The 18,880-nt window shown below is 37.0% G+C and overlaps 1 protein-coding gene across 2 annotated transcripts in view; it reads left to right on the top strand.

Annotated features, from left to right (window-relative positions):
• Nucleotides 1–2,078: 2,078 nt before the first annotated feature.
• Nucleotides 2,079–18,880, top strand: part of LOC117703068 (sodium channel protein type 2 subunit alpha-like) — a 130,702-nt gene continuing 113,900 nt past the window's right edge. For both annotated transcript variants that reach the window (XM_076928833.1, XM_076928836.1), the window contains exon 1: nt 2,079–2,309. The gene's annotated coding sequence lies outside the window, so the exon portion shown is untranslated. The remainder of the gene's footprint in view (nt 2,310–18,880) is intronic.

Here is an 18,880-nt window from a genome sequence, read left to right on the forward strand (position 1 = left end):
AGTACAAGACAGTATAAATTAAATTATGGTTTGGAATTTTTGCATTTATTTTTGTTTCCTTGATGCATCTCTTTTAAATGTGAAAACTGAGGCAAGGAAAAAAAATACTGTTGGGTATAAACAAGACTTTGAGTTTCATTATTTTCTCTACCCAATTACTGGCATGATTAGGTGAGGGAGAATTGACAAAAAGAAAAATAAAAAAAAAGTGTGTCCTGACAAAGAGTCAAAATTTACTTGAAATAAAATATGACTAGTTTTACTGTTAAAATTAAAATAATTTTTAAAACGAAGATACTAAAGCAAGCATTTGGCTTTTATTGTTAAAGCAAAGCAACAGAAGAGGGAAATTGCACTGGGAAATCATATCACGGGTTTGCTGCTGCTAGCTAGGTGAGTCTAACACTACCTGATTTCAGAAAATAAGTGTTCTGAGGATATAAATACGTGTAGGTGTACACATTTCATATTTCTGCATAAATATACAAATACCTATGAGTTTGAGGCCACCCTAGTTTACAGAGTGACTTTCAGGATATCCAGAGTTACACAGAGAAATCCTAAAAAGGGGGGAGGGGTTAGAAGCACTGGCTGCTCTTCCAGAGGACCTGGGTTCAATTCTCAGCAACCACGTGACAGCTCATAACTGTCTGTACCTCCAGTTCTAGAGGATCTGACACCCTCATACAGACATACACCAAACATGCAGGCTAAACACCAGTGTAGATGGTGGTTCATGCCTTTAATCCCAGTACTTGGGAGACAGCAGCAAGTCAATCTCTGAGTTCAAGGTCAGCCTGGTCTAAAGAATGAGTTCTAGGACCGTCAGGGCTACACAAGACACCCTATCTCAGGGGGACAATGATACTACTAATTATATATTGGACAATATTACTTATTGGGTTAATTTAGAACACTTTTACTTTTTTTTTTTTTTACTTTTTTACTTTTTTACTTTTTTTGTGTGCATGTTGGTTGGTGTCCATGAGTGCATAGGTATGTGCATACAAGTAGGTTTGTGCCCATGAATGCCATGCCTGTGGGGTCTAGTAAAGTGTGTCAAATCTTATGGAGCTGCAATCATAAGCAGTTGTGGACCACCTGATGTGTATGCTGAGAATCAAACTCAAGTCCTCTGTAAGAGCAGTGAATGCTCTTAATCTCTGAGCCATCTTTCCAACCCCTGAGTTAGTATTTTTGAAACATTTTTTTAAATCCCATTTTACCAAGATTTTATGTCAGCTAGCAGAAAATCTCGGACATGCCAAGTGTGCCAGTAATTAGGTTTCAGCACCACGGACAGCACCAGGATTTCTACATGGATTCCTAACCCTGCTTGATGAAGTCGGTTTTGAGAAAAAGACAGAAGATGCACCTTTTTAATTTAAAGTGGTTTGTGACTCAGAATTTCATAAACAATTGTAGAAAATTAGGTATGTAACTAATATGTATTGAACAGATCATATACTCAGCAAAACTTTGGTTTTCTGACTCACTTTACAAGTGGGAAACTTTGAATTCTATTCCTACTTTCCTAATAAGACCTTGCTTCAGACTATGATATAGCACAGTTATTGTATTTCAGATTGCCTATTCAGTTTGAGATGTTTCAGAAAGGTTGATTAACTGAGATTTTTGTCTTTTCATAAATTCGTCATTCTGTTAACAACAAGCATATCTCTTAAGACAATATACTACCCCACAAAGAGATAACTAATAATGACATGATTGATAATTACAATTATTTTCATATAGCACTTTTAAGTAATGCTCTGAAAACTCAGTTTTCATTTAAACATAATAAAAAACCAATCAAACTCCAAATGTTAAACCACATTTTTAAAGATAGAAAGTATAATGACTTTTAAATGCTTAATTTGTAACTAATTAGAGTAGTTAAATTTGAATACGTTAGAATTCTGAAGTATATACCATTTAATCTTATTTGTTGAATGTTGCTTTGCCAAAGGAACTTGAATTACAGTGATTCCACTTGTGACCAGGAGATGGAGCTGTTACGCAAGACGCAACCTTCTTACATTTATTTATTTATTTATTTTAATTTAGCATGCTGTTTTCTGACAGTGGGTACCATCGAGTGAGTGAGTGTCAGAACAGAAAGCTAAGGCAGAAGCAGAGAGGATGCAGTGATCGCCCTATCTTAGCTTTTCTTCTTTAGGAAGGATATTATTGCACATGTGACATTATATTTTCTGCTGTAGGCTGAATTCTAGAAACCTGCATTGGAGACTGTTATGTTCAACACGCACATGGATTCTGTGCTATGATTGCCATTCCCTTTATTTCAGGTAAGCAAGCATGATTCTATTTTTGTCGCATCAGTGAATCACGATTCTGCCAAATGATGGCATTTAAAATAAGATGTGCTTTGTAATGTTGTATTCAGGACCCAAAAGATCCAAATGCTCTAATTCTGGCTGTTCTGCATTTAAAAATCTTCCTGTGCTAAAATGATCACTGGCTGGGCCATGTTGCGTTTTAAATGTTTCTTCAGCTTCTCAGCCTTTCATTTCTGTGGCTGTATTTGTTTTAACATCAAAAGATAAAGCTTTCAGAGTGAGGGACGGGCCTTCTTCTCACAAGGGAAATACTGATGCTTAAGGCATTGAACAAATCATAGAGATGTAATGAAGCGGATTAACATGGCAGTGGCTCTGCCAGAGCTCACGGTTGAGCATCCTGGTCACAGTCTTAGAGATGCACCAGCATCCTGAGCCCAAGACCTTTTGAACAAATGCTGCTGCTATAATGTTGGGATTCTTTATGTTTTTGTTTTAACCTTTTAGAACGGTATGTAAGTCACTTCTAGCACATGAGTGAAGATTGATGTAATGCGTTTAATAGACTCCGAGTGACAGCATTGGACTCCCCCCTCCCCACCTTAGGAGGAGAACAGTGAAAACTAATTATTTGCTGGGGAAAATGGATTATCCTTATCTGTGAAAAAAGGACAGTGGGCATTTAGAATAGTTCTATTGTGGAAAGTGCTCACATTTTAAACAATTTTAGGTCACGTGATGTTAGCTAAAGAGTAGAATGACTCAGGAGGTGGAAATGGCAACAACCTTCTTTTTTCTCCTGATTCCTATGATTTCCTGAAAAGGTTCTTTTTGGGATTATCTATATAAGCATAAAATGAAATGTAGAAATGTCATATTTAAAAGCCATTAGTTGTCATTTGCTTCAACATTTGGATTGATTTTAATAAATTAAAAAAATAGGAATATTTTTATAAGATGGTGAACTGCTTCACTCTCTCTTGTTGGAAAAACGTGTGTGTGTGTGTGTGTGTGTGTGTGTGTGTGTGTGTGTTGTGTAGGAGGCAGGCAGTGGGGTTGCATGCATTTGGGATATTTCTATCTCAGTCATCATTTTCCTATAAAAAGGTAGTTGTGCTGTACCTGAGGTTGCAAAAGCTGTGGGTTGTCTGGGATGTTTAGGAATACTGAAAAAAGACATTATTTGAATCTGTAGAATCTGCAAAGAGATTTCAGTTACACGGAGTTTAATAAATAGGATGGTATTTAGAATCACAGATTTTTATTTGGCATGTATCCATCTTCCATTTAGAATAGAGCAACAGTGGCTGAGAGGTTGTGTTGGTTTTACATTAAGTAGAATATTGCACTCAGAGTTCATGTTAAATTAAAAGTAGCAGGTAAGACTAGGACCCGGATTGGCAGCCTTCACAATCTTCCACAGCAATTTTCTCCACTGTTAACATATTCTTGGCCTATTCCAGGTCTACTGGTATTGACTCTGGGGGATGTTGACTTGGCAAATTCTGTAAAATAGTTTCTTTCAGGGTGCTTAGTGGATAAGCATACACAGGACTAAATTTTCTCAAGAGTCTTTCCAAAAGCCATAAGACAGTAGCTCAATTAAACAATTATGGAGACTTGCATTGATTGATATTGTGTTCTCACTTTAGATTAGGGACACTGTCTACCTTGTGCTCCTGAACGACATACAGCCTTATAGAAGCTCATTATCCTATTTTTCTATTCTATAGAATAATCTATGTATATACAGAGAGTGATTTGTGAATATCTAGATGGTTATACAGATTATATAATACTTCTTCAGTATGTGGAGAAAAGAAGGGCTTTAACATGTGTCATTTCTATATAAATATTTGTGGAATACCATATCTTTACTGAATAGCAGTTCATGGTAGAGATTTAAAAGTAATTACAGGGACTGAAGAGATGGCTCCGTGGCTAATGTGAGTACTGCTCGTGCAGAGGGACCCGCATTTGGCTTCTAGCACCCACTCTGGGTGGCTAACAATCGTCTATAACTCCAGCTCCAGGGGATTTGATACCCACTTCTGTCCTCACTGCATACTGCATTCACACAGCATGCCCATACAAAGACATATACATAATTTGAAAATGAACCAAATCTTTAAAAAGAAAAGAAATTTGCTCCAAAGGACATGACACTTTCTTCTGGCCTCTGTGGTATATCCATCTACCCACCCGAACACTTACCCCACACATACCCTTACCCTTACTCACACACTAATACACACATACACATAAATTTAAAACAAGTAAATAAATCTTAAATAGAAATATACATGTGCAGATACTGTCACTGGTTAAAATGTTATAAACACCAAAATATGGGATGAAGAAACAGGAGAATCAGGAGAGGCTGGGATGTAATGCCCATCTTATGCCAGGCACTGTGTACTAACATGGGCTCAGAGAGTTTATAATGATAGAAGTCTCAGGAAAAAGGCTATTCAAAAGTTAAATCTTTAAGAAAAGTTGAATATAAATTAACAACAATATAGGTTTGCTCAATTTACTTAGAAATAAGCTCTTGGAAGGAAATAGAGGTTTATTCAGGATTGAAGAGAAAAATTATGGAGAATGAATAATAATCCAATACAATTGTAGTTTTTTGTTTGTGTGTTTTCTTACTATATTAGGTTGCTATTTTCCTCTGGGGCACTAAAAGTAAAGGAAGAAATTTGGTTTTCAGTATTAAATATTCAACATACTCAAGCACACTCACTCGGTGTCCAGAAGTTAGATTATACACTAAGGCTGGTCTTATGAATTTGTTTGAAGCCATAGGGATCATTTAACTATTTCATAAAAGTAAATCCATGCGGAGGAACCTTTGAGGAACATTCCATTTGGTTAGGATCAGAGAAAATTAAGTCTATAAGTCATTGGAGAAGAATTGAGGCAAGAAACAACAAATACAGTGTTAGAGGATATAGGGAGAGATTGGTTCAGTGACTGTATAAAACATGGTGTCAGCAGGCTAGAGAAAAGTTTTAGTTGTTAGGGGTTGTTCTTCCAGTGATTGGATTCCCAGCACCCACATGGCAAATCACAGCTGTCTGTAACTCTAGTTCCAGGAGCTCCACCACTCTCTTCTGGTCTCTGTGGGCACTGAACACACAAGATGCCCACACTTACATCCAGGCAGAACCATCCATACTCATAAAATAAAAATAAACAACTCTTAATTTAAAAAAAACCTATGAGACCAGAAGAGGTGGGTGATACTTCAGAATGGTGCTGTGTAAGTCATTTTGAGTGGCTCCATGTTGGATGTTAAGTCCTTGTCTGTTAGACAGAATATATACTCTCTTTAAATCTACTGACCCCTTAGAGAGGGCCATTTGTGGCATATGGACTTTCTTGAAGGCACATTTAATCCTTAGCAGCAAATTGCTTCCCTGCAGGGCACAGTTGGGTCACATTAATCCCTGAACGAGCGATTAATAATACTGCTTTAAAGCAAGCACATCACATGTATCGTATCTCCATCATCTTACTCTCAAAACAAACACCACTGAAAACTTGCTTTCAGTTCCTCCACTGCACACCTAGTACACACAGAATGGTTTGACTGGGAATGTCCTCCTTAGGCTCCCACGTTTGCATAGTTGGTCCCCAGTTGGTGCTGCTGTTTGTGGGGGGGGTTATGAGGTACAGTCTTGTTGGAGGAAATGTTCCCTGGAGGCAAGCTCTGAGAGTGTGAAGACATCATTTTCAGATCATTCTGGAAGTTCAAGATGTGAGCTCTCTGCTTCGATGCCATGCTTGCCTCTTGCAGCCATGATAGACTCTTATCCTTCTGGAACTGTAAACCTAACAAAAATCTTTTCACTCATAAGTTTTCTTGGCCATGATGTTTTATCAGAGCAACAGAAAAGTAGTGTACTTTGGGCTAGTTTGTTAGCTTCTGAATGCATTATTCAAGCTCTGCCCTGACACTCCCATTCCATTTGGTACTTTAAGCAGGATACATCTAGAGAGAAAAGAGTTTGCATATTTGCAAACTTCTGTTTACTTACATCTTTGAAGCCCCCTACCAGAGATACTCGATTCTTCCTGTTGGCAAGCCCAGAATTCTCTCTGATCTTCCTTTGAGCTGATGGATCTTAGTCAGTTGCAACATGACAAGGTGATGTTGATGTTGAATTTCATCCTTCACATAGGAGCTGTTCTCCCAGTTCACAGTTCAGTTTAGAACTGGCTGGATAAAAATATGGCATCTGGACTCCAAAGCTCACTGTATTCTGGGTGGTCAGAATGAGGAGGTCAGAAGAAGGCATTTTTTAGCAGCATGGATATAGATGGCCTTCCTTCCCTCAGGGCTGACTTTGGGCAGAACAGTAAAAGGCAGAAGTTCTTCAGCTGCTGTTTTCCTCTGGTTCCCTCTTGTCATTTTCCCCTGAGGACATCCTAGATGTCTTCACAAATACCTGTTAGTTTCTAACTTTTGTAAGAATATCTTTAGCTCTGATACCTAGTTAATAAAATAAGATATAGTTCAAGTTGCACATGTGGTTTCTAAATGGTTTCGTAATAAATTTAGGTTTTACAGCCATCTACAGAATTTATATCCCTGTAATTGTCTGAAGTTTGATATAACAGTCTTCTTAGAAGAATAGTAAGGGCAGTTTGAATGCTTGAATGGCTGTATCACTGTTAGAAATGAACAGACTAACATCTGTAGAACATAGGCAGTTGGTTCTTGGTAAACACCTGAATTGGGAGGGTCTGAAATATGCATTAAGAATACAACAAACCTAAATAATCATTTCACAACTTAGAGAAGTTTCAAAGGATCTAATGTTTGGCTTTGTTGTTATTTGTCTTTGAAAAATCTGTTTTATACACTTATAACCTTAACGTAGGCCATAGAAAGCACACAAAAAACAAATCTTACAATATTAGTTTTCAACTTTCTGTTCCAGGTAAGTCTACTAAAAGTCACCTATTTAAAATTTATACATATACATTTACTTATACACATTTATATACGTAAATATATATAAACTTATATTTACATATACACATATATAAATTTATACATATACATTTATACATATACATTTACATATACACATATACATACACTTACATATACATACACACACTCATACATATACATCATACACCCAACCCCAAGAAGATTCATACACAGGGCCTGCATTTTAAGATGCTATCAACTTGCAGACAGCTTTTTCACATGCCTGTAATTTCTACAATATATGCTTGTGTTTTTTTATCCAAAATTTAATCCAATAAAAGTAGAATTCATGAAAAAAATTATTTGCTGATTTTGACCTAATGATGACTCCTAGGATTGATACATGAAAAACACTTATAACATCAATGAAGAGATCCTTCATAATGTAGCTACATATTATATTGATTTCAAGGAATCAAAATTTTATTTACATTTTGAAACTAAAAGTGATTTTCATTGGTAATAGAGTGGCACCTACTGAAATATTGTTTTAATGTAGAAAAAGATCACTTGAATCAAGAGGCTGGGGCAAAATGTTATAAAATCGAAAAGCAAATGCACAGTGTTTACTCTCTGTAACAGTAATACAATGATGGTATCTTTTCTTATATTTCAAAGCTGTAAAATATCCCAGTATAACTTGATTAATACTTTCAATTAAGACCTTTTTATGAATATAATATCATTGCTGATAATTAATATGGCCATTTTTCAAATTTTATTTCTAAAATTTTCAAAGAGTTTAAGAGGGAAGCATATCTCTAATTTGTATTTTAAAATTTGATTATTTTTGAAACATGGCCTCACTGTGTAGCCCTGGCTGTCCTGAAACTAACTTTGTAGACTAGGCTGGCCTGGAACTTACAGAGATCTGTCTGTCTCTGACTCTCAAGTGCTGGGATTAAGGGCATGCACCACCATGCCTGGCCTTGAGGCAAGCATATTTCAAACTGTTTTTCTATCAGATCGTGGCAAACGTTTTTGACGGTTAAAAGATTATCATTTAAGCATGTTATTTAAGGTTGCTAAAAGATAAATTTGTAATGGAATTAATGTCCTGAGGGGAACAATTACCCACCCCCGACAAGAAGTGTTTTTATTTTAAGAAGTATTTTTTTTATCATTTCTATTACTATTACACGTTGAGATACTGTCTTTTGATGCTATCTAATATTGGCTGAGATTTTGTGTTCTCTATATGAGCATGCCTTGATGGTATTAGTGAATAACTGTGGATCTATGATTATGTAATTTTACCCTACCTGTGTATTGTGTTAGGGACTATGTAAGAGAGGTAACAAAAGAATAGTAATAAAAGAACAGAATTCTTATATAAGGAATTGGTTGGGCTTGTCCTGAGAAAGGAGAGACTTTATCATAAGACTATTGAAGATAAAAATGAACGCTGCTGCCTTTCTGTGAATAGTTGATGTCAAGATGTGAACTATCTGAGACATAAAGCTAGCCATCCCGGGAGGATGCTGGCGATGGCATTCGTCACCCAGCGTTACATTATTGGCTTAGATGCTTTTCTCTTTTTTCATGTCTCTTGTGGACTGAAAACCTGAGAGAGTCCAGTGTGAACAAAAACTCAAGAAAAGAAGCTGTATCCACAGATACTGAATGGCTGCTTAGAATTTCAGTACAGAGGGGACCCTGAAAAGTTTTAGATCCAGAGACTAAGTATTTATCTTGAGCTAGTTCTGTCCCTCAGGAACAGCCTGTCTTTGCCAATCTCTGTGCTGGAACTAACATCTTGTAGTTGATAGATAAAAATTCCCTTTTGGAACCTATTAACTTAGCTGACCACCAGCTTCCACCAGCCCAAAAGTTAGAATTTCATCATGTAGGATCTCGAGTCCATAGACAAACTTCCCTCTCGCTGTAGCCGCCTCTCTGATATACCACCAATGTATTTTAAACGTGCTTTGATGAATGGCTTTCTCTGTTCTGTGAAAATATAAAACTTTGTGAAACTGCTTTGATCTTAAAACATGGAATTTTTAGTAACTTAATTATGTGTTCCCAGACCATGGTCACTTAAAATGGCTCCAGAATGAACTCGCTATTTCCTTTAAGGTGAAAGCTATGGTTTTTGCATTGACACTAGCAATTTCGAGACAGCAAAGATTTGTTAGGCAAGTGCTCAGACCTTTGTGAACATTCTTAGTTAAGAAGACTTGTTTTAGAGTCAGGCGATATATAATATAGCCTAAAACCAAGGATGTGGTTTTTAAACAAGTTATCAAGAAGATACTGTATAAATCAAATCAAGTCATGGCAAACTGATGGTGCCTGATTTTCTTATTTCTATAGTCTTTAAAAGGGAAGGCAGAAGACAGTTCTACCATGTCTTATATTGAATCAGTGTACCCAGATCAATTATTCATGATTTCAGTCCCTACGTACCAGAAAGTCTAAATGTAAAGTGGCCCATCATTTAGATAAAAAAAAAAATTTTAGACAAGTTGTTCTATCCACTTGCTCTGATAGACCAGGAGTTAAAATCCTGAGTGACACATGAGTTCGTAGTTATGTCATAAGAAATGGCATTATTCTGTAGATTTTGACACTGGGCTCCTATAGAGGGCAATTTTGTATAGAATAGTGGTTAGTAAATCATACTGACTATGGATCTGGACTCAGAATATGCAGATCATAGAAAATTATTTTCCACTTGGTATACATTCTCTTTTAGGGAAGAGTCTGTCATAGTGCCTTCTGGAATCAGCTCTATGGCCCTTGGCCAAAACCTCCCTAGATATCCAATAATTTTCTCCAAGCAAGTTTAAGATAAAATAAGTCTACTAAAATAAAAATAGCAGTTCACAGAAATGCTATCAGAATTTTAATTTTTCCCTAGACTTACTTAGTTTATGTATATGAATATTTACATGCAAGGCTTTTTTTCTGCTCCATATGCATGAAGTACCCACAGAGACCAGAAGAAGGCATCAGATCCCCTGAAGCTAAAGTTGCTGACAGTTATGGGCCATCACACTGGTGCTGGGAACTGGACCCTGGTCCTCTGCAAAAGTAGCAAATGATTTTTAACTGCTAAGTTATCTCTCCAACCCCCATACTTTTCAGATAGGGCAACTTGGTGGACTAAATAACTGGAAATTCCTTTATCAACATCAACATATTAAAATTGAAAGGTTTTAAGTAGAAACTTAATTTATAACTGTTATGGAAACCTCCATATATAGAAACAATAAGAGAGTTTAAAACTTAAGTATCAAATGAGAACTCTGATCTAAGGCATATGGGCACCCAAAGGAGGGGTATTGTTTATAGAAAAAGGTTCTAGCACCCTGAGATATTTTGCTATCTAATTTAGTCCGTTTAAGTGAGAAAGATGGCCTCATCTGTTTTGCACTTCAATTCCTTAGTTCTAATAAAATTGTTTACTGCTTAGTTTTTAGAAACCACCAGGATTTAATCAAAATTACTCACTTGATTCTCTTAAAGAGTCTATGTATTATTCTAAATTTCAGCCTAGGTAGTTGTTTTTTTTATTGGATATTTTATTTACATTTCAGATGTAATCCCCTCCCCCCACCCCACCCAGGAACCCCCTATCTCATCCCCCCTCCTCCTGCTTCTATGAGGATATGCCCCCACTCACCCTCCCACTCCCAAATCCCCACCCATGATTTCCCCGACACTGGGGCATCCAGCCTTCACTGGACCAAAGACTACCTCACCCACCTTTGCCTGACACTGTCATCCTCCCCTACATATACAGCTGGAGCCATGGGTCCCTCCCTATGTGCTCCCAGGCTGGTGGTTTAGACCCTGGGAGCTCTGGTTGGTTGGCATTGCTGCTTTCCTCATGGGGCCACAAACCCTTTCAGCTCCTTCAGTCTTCTCTCTCACTCCTCCATTGGGAACCCCATGATCAGCTCAATGGTTAGCTGTGATCATCCACCTCTGTATATTTCAGACTCTGGCAGACCTCTAATGAGACAGCTATATCAGGCTCCTGTCAGCATGCACTTCCTGGCATTCACATCAGCATCTACCTTTGGTGACTGCATAAGGGATGGATACCCAGGTGGAACAATCTCCAGACGACCCCTCTTTCAGTTTCTGTCCCACACTTTGTCTCCATATTTGCTCCCATGAGTATTTTGTTACCCCTTCTAAGAAGGGACAAAGCACCCACATTTTGGTCTTCCTTGTTCATGAGGTTCATGTGGTCTATGAATTGTATCTTGGATATTGCAAGCTCTTGGGCTAATATCTAATTATCAGGGAGTGCATGCCATGTGTGTTCTTTTATTATTGTGCTACCTCACTCAGGATGATATTTTCTAGTTTCATCCATTTACCTAAGAATTTCTCGAATTCATTATTTTTAATAGCTGAATAATATTCCATTGTGCAAATGTACCACATTTTCTGTATCCATTCCTCTGTTGAAGGACATCTGGGTTCTTTCCAGCTTCTGGCTATTATAAATAAGGCTGCTATGAACATAGTGGAACACGTGTCCTTGTTATATGTTGGAGCATCTTCTGGGTATATGCCCAGGAGTGGTATAGCTGGGTCCTTAGGAAATGCTATGTCTAATTTTCTGAGGAAATGCCAGACTGATTTCCAGAGTGGTTGTACCAGCTTGTAATCCCATGGACAATGCAGGAGTGTTCCTCTTTCTCCACATCCTGGCCAGCATCTGCTATCACCTGAGTTTTTGATCTTGGCCATTCTGACTGGTGTGAGGTAGAATCTCAGGGTTGTTTTGATTTACATTTTCCTGATGACTAAGGATGTTGAAAATTTCTTTAGGTATTTCTCAGCCATTCGATTTTCCTCAGTTAAGAATTCTTTATTTAGCTCTGTACCCCATTTTAATAGGGTGATTTGGTTGTCTGAAGTCTAATTTCTTGAGTTCTTTGTATATAATGGATATTAGACCTCTATGGGATGTAGGATTGGTAAAGATCTTTTCACAATCTGTTGGTTGCCATTTTGGCCTATAGACAGTGTCCTTTGCCTTACAGAAGCTTTGCAATTTTATGAGGTCCCATTTGTCAATTCTTGATCTTAGAGCATAAGCCATTGGTGTCCTGTTCAAGAACTTTTCCCCTGTGCCTAGGTATTCAAGGGTCTTCCCCACCTTCTCTTCTATTAGTTTCAGTGTATCTGGTTTTATGTGAAGGTCCTTTATCCACTTGGACTTCAGCTTTGTACATGAGATAAGAATGGATCAATTTGCATTCTTCTACGTGCTGACCTCCCGTTGAACCAGCACCATTTGTTGAAAATGCTGTCCTTTTTCCACTGGATGGTTTTAGCTCCTTGTCAAAGATCAAGTGACTATAGGTTTGTGTGTTCATTTCTGGATCTTCAATTCTATTCCACTGATCTTCCTACCTGTCTCTGTACCAATACCATGCAGTTTTTTATCACCATTGCTCTGTACTACAGTTTGAGGTCAGGGATGATGATTCCCCCAAAAGTTCTTTTATTGTTAAGAATAGTTCTCAGTATCCTGGGGTTTTTGTCATTCCAAATGGATTTGCAAATTGCTCTTTCTATTTCTATGAAGAATTGATTTGAAATTTTGATGGAGATTGCATTGAATCTGTAGATTGCTTTTGGCAAGATGGCCATTTTTACTATATTAATCCTGCCAATCCACGAGCATGGGAGATCTTTCCATCTGCTGAGCTATTCTTTGATTTCTTTCTTCAGAGACTTGAAGTTCTTTAGGTAGTTGTTTTTGATAAACAGAAAATATAAAACTTTCCTTGGGCAGTCAAGAAAGCTCAGTGAGTAAAGACATGTGTGCCCAAGCCCATCTGAGTCCGTTTTGAAGATGCCATGGTGGGAAGAGAGAACTGACCTAGGCTTCTACACTATAGTGCCCCCCATGGCTGACTCGGCCTGGATTTTTATACAACCCAGGATGACCTGCCAAGGTATTACTGTACCCTCTCATATCAATCATTAATCATGAAAATGCTTCATAGAGTTGTCTATGTTCGATCTGATGGAAGTACTTTCTCGATTGGGATTCTCTCTTCCCAAATTCTTCCCAAATGACTCCAGCTTGTGTCAACTTAAAAAAAAACTAAGCCAGTGTATTAATAGAATTAACCAATACACACACACACACACACACACACACACACACACACACACACGCACACTTACCATGTACATATACAGCCCATCTCTCCTTCTGTCAAAATTGCAGCCTAAACAATACAGAGATGTAACTTCCATAGGAGAAATGAAATGTAGTTTGTAACACTTTTCTAACATATTAACTGTGAAGACTGTGTAATTTGGCAATAATTTTAAATCTTTAATTGCAAAATTTAGACCACACCTTATTCTCTAGTCAGTGACATCATATTCTTCTTCACTTTCTTCATTCTTCTGCTTTTTCTGATTTCTCATGTTTGTTGACTCTCTCTCATTGTTCAAAACCACAAAGAATTGTAAACAACACAGAAAATGTTTTCTTTAAAAATTAGCAAAATACGTTTTAGTTCTTCAAGAATTCCATAATATATGAGTAGTTTATCGAGTTCTACGATATGCTGCATTAGTTTCCATGAAAATGTTCTTTGAAATCAGAGAAAATATTTTTTAAGGACCCAGTGTCCTTTATAAGTGACATATAGATTCTTGACTACTGAGTGCAAAATCAAATGGAATAGACAAAAACAATGCACTAGCTGAGAGGGTATGAACCATAAATGATCAATCCATCCATAGATTAAGGATAACCTATGGCTAGCTGAAACATTTCAATATCCTCCTGGTAAAAACCAATAGAACGTGGTGATATGAAGCTAGTGCATTGTAGTTAGCTTTCATGCTGACATGTCTGGTCTCTGACAGACGGGTAAAATTCTCCTCTACCTTGCATGGGAAAGCTCTCCTTTTCAGGGTCAAGACTAGGGCAATTCCCTCCTTGATATTTCTCCCCTCAGTATGGCAAGGAAACACAGGGGCCATAGTTCTGCCAACTAAGTGGCCTGACTTCTCCTGGATTCCATTAATTATTCCTTCCTCTTTTTCCTCTGCTGCTGCCCTGGCATGCATGATGCTTCACTCACTGCCCCTTTTGCTGGTACACTGCTGTCAAGAATCATTACTATTCTTGGCTTGATCCATTTGATTAAATTCTCTCTATTGGATATATCATGTATTTTCTGCTAATAACTATATTGGTCGAATAGCTGACATTTTATGAAACATCTCATGCTATAAAGGTCTGCATTTTAAAAAGCTGCAATTATTTGATCCCCACAATGATTCTATTTAACATCCAAGGATACAAAAATATTAGAAGTCACATAACTCAATAGTCTTACAGATTAGAAACTTTACCAGGCAAAACAACATGTAGAGAGTGAGATGAACTCTGGGCTTAGATTTTGTAATAAATGAATCAATGTTTCTAAAGATAAACACAAAGGATAAACACGAAAAGTACCACAGAACCAGTTACACTATTCCTAGGTATATATCTGAAGGGCCTAAGTCAGTACACCACAGAGATTCTTGCACATTCGTGGTTATTGTACCACTGTTCACAATATCCAAGATATCCTGGGTCTGGGGAGATGGCTCAGTGCTTTAAAAGCATTGATTGTGCTTCCATAGGACACAGGTTCAATTCTCAGTACCCACATAGCAACTTACAACTGTCTGAAACTCCAGTTCCAGGAGAGTTGACAGTGCCACACAGACTCACATGCAGGTAAAACACCACTCAGTGCACATAAAGTAAAAAATATTAAGGAACAATATCTACGATATGGAATACCCTAGAAGCCAACTGATGTATTTCTAAAGAAAATGGGGCCTCTCTTTATCCTAAAAATGAGTAAAGGCACAAATTTCTTCTGAATCATGACATTTAGACATTGAGCATCAGCATCCAAAATCCTTGTGTAATTGTATTTTAGATTTTAAGAAACTAATTATGCAGTCAAGACAAAAAGATGGACAGATTATTTTGTATTAGAATGTTTTATTTTAGAATGTTATTTTATTGAAAATAATTCTTTTATTATACAACAGATTCTCATTCCCTTTCCCCAACTCCTCCAAGATCTTCCCCCTCTCCCCACTTGCCCAAATACTTTCTTTTTCATTTTCATTAATATGATAAACAAACATGCACTCAAAAATAGTAATTAAGTAAAATCAGATAAAACAAGCAAAACTAGAACCAAATAAACAGGAGAAAAAGAGCCAATGAGAAAGCACAAGAAACACACATAGGTGCAAAAGTACATACATTCACACATGGAAAACTTATAAAAACAAAATAAAAATTATAATATATAAGCAAAAGATCTGTAAAGTTTTTTTAAAAAGGCCACAAAAAGCATTATGAGGCAAAAATTGCCTCCAAAAGTACCATTAAGTTCATTGTGTATTGACGACCTACTTTCTAGGCATGGGATCTGACCTTAAGAGTGGTTTATAGGCCCAGCGAGACTCCACTGGAGACAACCAAGTTTTCCTTTGTGAGGGACTATTAATTGGAGATAAATTCTTGCTGCATTTCACAGAGAACTGGAACAAAAATTACGGAGGAATATATTGTTATTCCATCTGCAGAAAAGGGTCGAGAGTTACCACTGGTTTACACCCAATTTCTGTTTTCTTCTGACCTTGTACTGGATGCCCATAATTCGATTCCTAATAGACATCTGGTGGTAAGCAGTCATCTAAAAAAAATAGAGATGTTCCTCACATCATGACAGAGGCTTTGACCGTACCATCCTTGATCTGCCCTAATATGGAGCAAATTGCCTTACATAACATCCTCTTGTAGAGCAGGAAGACATATCTAGCAAGCCATGATTATTCTCTAGTTCTTTTTGTGTAAAAACATTGGGGAATCACAATGTGTAAAAATTACATTTAATTCAAAGTTGAGTATTTATAACTAGTTTCATTAGAACATAGCCATGTTTAGTGTGTGTGTGTGTGTGTGTGTGTGTGTGTGTGTGTTAACAACTGTTTTCATCTAAGGACAAGCTTGTATATTTGCACTATGGATCATAAATATTCTTAAGCATTTGCTAAATAGTCTCTTACAAAAGATGAACGTCATATTCCAGTCTATGCTTTACTCTACTATAAAGGCAAAATGCAGGTGTTGGTCAACATTCAAACAGGTGATCATTTCTAGTGAGATGTATAGACATACTTGCATCATAATAGTTCCTTTTAGTTTTACCATTTCTCAGCTTATTCTCTTCACTTTTCCAAGTAAAGGATCTGTCTCTAAACAATTGTGATGTTTATTTTTCTACTCTTCTTCAATGCTTCCATTTAAGCATCAATATTATTGCGTTTACATTGGTATCCCTTCCTTGATTGGTAGGATATGCCTAAAAAATACTAACAGTGAGATAGTTATTTCCTAACTTTGACATCATATTTGTAAAGCTTCATCATTATCTGTCACTGTCATTATCTGTGTCTGTTTGAGTCAGCTGCTGGGTGGAGCCTCTCAGAGGACAACTTGCTCCTGTCTGGAAGCATAGCAGAGTATCATTCATAGTGTTAGGGATTGGTGCTTGCCCATGGGATGGGTCTCAAGTTGGGCTGGTTATTGGTTGGCCATTCCCCCAGGCTGCTCCATCTCCAGCCCTTGCATTTCATGCAGACAGAACAAATTTTAGGTTGAATGTTTTGTGAATGTATTGGTGTCTTTATTGTTCCACTGGGGTTCCTGCCTGGCTATAGAAGGTTGCCTCTTCAGGTTCCAAATTCCCGATGTAGTGAGTCATAGCTAAGGTCATCACTCATTGACTCTTGGGTGCCTCTCTTATCCAAGGTTTCTGTCTAGTCCTGGAGATACCACCTCACCCCTGGAATTTGCAGATTTTCATTTATTTTCATGGCCATCTGGTCATCTCTCCTGTCCATTCCCTCACCTGATTCTAAACCCCGCATTCCTCTCCCCATCCTGGTCTCTCCCAGTTCCTTCCCTCTATCTGCTTCTTATGACTATTTTATTCTTCCTTTAAATGAGATCCAAGCTTCCTTGCTTAAGAGTTCCTTCTTGTATGGCTTTTTTGGGTCTGTAGAGTGTAACATAGTACCTGTATTTCATGGCTAGTATCCACTTATCAGTGAAGACGTAACATACATGTCCTTTTCGGACTGGGGTACCTCACTCAGGATGATATTCTCAAGTTCCATCCATTCTCCTGCAAGATTCATGATATCTTTGTTTTTAATAGCTGTCTTGGGATTCACTCTGTAGATCAAGCTAGCTAGCCTTGAACTCAGAAGTTCATCTGCTTCTGCTTTCCAATTGCTGAGATTAAAGGTGTGCACCACTAGGCCTGGCTAAAATCTTGTTTTAAAGTGATTTTGTACATTTTTAAAATCCCTTTGTGACTTCCCCAGTTAGGTTTTTCTTTTTCTTGCATCATTTTTAATAACTTTGTTTTCACAGATATCCTTTTTATATGGTATTTCAAAGATTTTAACATTTTAAATTCCATATTGCATTTGGCTCTTGTCAGTTTTCTTATTTTCTGTTTTTGTATTTCTTTGTTTTTTTTTTTAAGTCAAAACAGATAGGTTTTCCCTTTTTATTGGAAGTTTCACAGACTAAAGTCTTAAGATCCACTCCTGAATTACTCTGTTTACTCTTTTGTGGATTTCTTGTGTTCTTAAGTTTATTGCTTCTTATTTTAAATGCTTGGTTCTTTGGTTCTGGAACACAGGATTGATGGGTTTTGCTTTAACAGAATTATTAAAGCGTTATATAAGATCAGTGAGTGCTGTGTTGAAAAATCACAATGATGGCATCCCTAAGACAACATCTGTACTGTAATTCCGAGCTTTTCTTTGAGCCTAATTTTCTTTCAAAGATTCTTTTTTTTTTTGCTTGCTTCCTTTAAGGTTTCTGATTCCAATAAAAAGTTTACATTTAAGAAAATGTTGTACCTTTGATTAATGTTTTGTGACCAAAACTCTCTGGTAAAGTCACCAAAATGTTTACTTTAAAAGCTTATTCATGAGGTTGTGACGGAGTGTATAGTATGCTTGTCTCATCTGCATAAAGCCCTGGGTTTGGTTCTCTGAGCTGCACACTCAGTTTGTGACACAGGGCACACACCTTTTATTCCAGCACTGTACAGGAAGGTCAGAAGTTCAAGATCTTTTTTGGTCATAATAAGTCTGTGGCCAGACTGTCATGCTCCATCTCAAAAAACAAAAATGTTTTTAAAGAAAGAGGAAAGGGTATACTCTGCAGGATTTGGGCTTTTGCTGCATTGCTGCTTTGTAACTGATCAGTTTTATAAATTAATTGTAAAAAGAATTTTCATTGTATAGTACTATTTAATTCATACTCATTATAAAAAAATAACTAGTTACATCTCTAATACCTGCCTTCTGCTTGCCTAAACCTAAATTTATTTCTCAAAAACTGAAAAAGAAGAATATATATATATATATATATATATATATATATATATATATATATCTTACATTTGTATGGACTTTCTAGTAGTTTTGTATAATGCACTGCTGCTGCCAATTTTGTAAATTCATGATTACGTTTATTCAAAATTTG

This window comes from Arvicanthis niloticus, chromosome 2 (assembly GCF_011762505.2).
Source record: "Arvicanthis niloticus isolate mArvNil1 chromosome 2, mArvNil1.pat.X, whole genome shotgun sequence".
NCBI lineage: Eukaryota > Metazoa > Chordata > Mammalia > Rodentia > Muridae > Arvicanthis > Arvicanthis niloticus.